We start from the raw sequence: 1,871 nt of genomic DNA, 5'->3' as shown, positions 1-1,871 counted from the left end.
TATATATATATATATATATTAGGACAAGTTTATAAAAATATTTTAATAATTTCATCGTAAACTTTAGTCATAATATAGGAATTAGTTTATGTTATTAACATTTATTAAACTTATTTTTAATATCTTATAGTTTTTTAAAGATATTGCATATAAGTTGTATAAGTGTTATTCTAATTATTATTAACAATTCATAAAACATATTGCAGTTGTATAATATTTTGACTTATATGTAGATACATGAATATAATGTATACGTAGCATAAAAATAATGTATATGCAGCATAATAATTTAATTTGTTTTTTTTTTTAAGAACATGTAACAATTAAAAAATATGAAAATACAACCAAATCTTACATTAATAATGTTTCTATAGATTTTTTTATTAACACATTTGTACCATTCTATTTGTAAGATCATTTTAGCTAAAAAAGATTATAAGCTTGTTTTCTGTTGGAGTTTTTAGTAATCTCGTTGAATGTATATAATACATTTAAGGTTGCTCCAAAAAAGGAAGTGGATGAAAATGATAAAGCAGCTGGTGATAAAAAAGAAGCTATTACAATCAATGAAATGAAAGAAGCTCCCTTAGCTACGCCTGAGGCTTAAAGTTACAAGGTAATTTTCTAGTGTGAATCCACATGAATTAAACTGCATCACAAAAAAAATATAAAATTGTCTTTTTCCTTTTTTTTTTTTACAGCTATTTCATACAACTAACAGTTCTAATTGACAAGTTAAGTAATACAAATTGCAAAAGCAATGCGAAGTATCACTATACATACGTTATAAATATTTGACATACCTTATAATAATGCTATATGAGTAACAGTTAACAAGAAATAAAAAAAAGACTGTTACAGAAATCAAAAGTTTCTATAAACAAGTTTATTTTGTTGCATCTGTAAGGTAGACTTTACTTTGAAACAGCTAAAATGATCTTACTCTTTCTAAATTAATATTTTGTAATATTACATATGAGGAATAGCATTTGAATTTTAAACATTTTTAATTCAAATGTTTATTCACATGAAATGCGATATTCATCTATAATTTTTATTACGATCATATTTATAATAAGATCATATTTTTCTCATTGTTACATATTGTGTTCGTATCTGTTTTTACGTATCGAGAACAAACAACAAAGAATTTATAAAGATATAATTAGTGAAGCGAAATGAAATTCCGGCAAGAGATAATAGTTTTCCGCCTATTTGCAATGTAGGAGAAAGAAATTTATATGCATTGTAGAAAAAAAAAAAAATGCGCGAAGTACTGAGGCACCTCTATTTTAATCGAAATTGATATATGGATAAGAATAGTTTATCGTAACAGCGTTCCAGCGTGAAAAATGAGGTGTAATATTTTGTAATGTAATCTATGGAATAAATTTATTTGCTGGAAATGCGGTTTTCTACTTAAAAATTCATGTTCTTTAAATAATTATAATAGTACTTTGCCGATATTTATATCTTCATTCATAGAATAGATCTGTAATAACTGTAATTATGAAAATATAAGTACTCTCTGTATAGTATATATTTTTTTCTTAATATTTTCCATTTCTATTCATACATCATCAATCATGCAAGAGAAAATAGATAAAAAAAAAATTAACTAAAATCTTTTAAATTTTCAATATAAAATAATGTTTAATTTTTTATTTTATTTTATTTTATTTTTATATCATTATTTATTATATTTTAGCAAAAATATTATTTATTTAGCAGTATATAAATCTTGCAATGAGTATAATCTATTATAAAATAAATATAGTATTTTTTGATTATTAAATTATTTATCATTCAAAATTATTTATATTTTAATATTTATTTATTTATTTATTATATTTTCTATATTTAATTATATA

The 1,871-nt window shown here is 21.8% G+C and overlaps 1 long non-coding RNA gene across 1 annotated transcript; it reads left to right on the top strand.

Annotated features, from left to right (window-relative positions):
* The first annotated feature begins 6 nt into the window (after positions 1–6).
* LOC102680069 lies at positions 7–1,538 on the top strand. Its single transcript, XR_422943.2, has 2 exons — positions 7–616; positions 702–1,538. It is a non-coding gene; the product is annotated as an uncharacterized LOC102680069 (long non-coding RNA).
* Positions 1,539–1,871: the final 333 nt, after the last annotated feature.

The sequence above is a fragment of the Apis dorsata genome, unplaced genomic scaffold, assembly GCF_000469605.1.
Source record: "Apis dorsata unplaced genomic scaffold, Apis dorsata 1.3 scaffold_1270, whole genome shotgun sequence".
NCBI lineage: Eukaryota > Metazoa > Arthropoda > Insecta > Hymenoptera > Apidae > Apis > Apis dorsata.
This window is presented reverse-complemented; position numbering and strand designations above follow the sequence as displayed.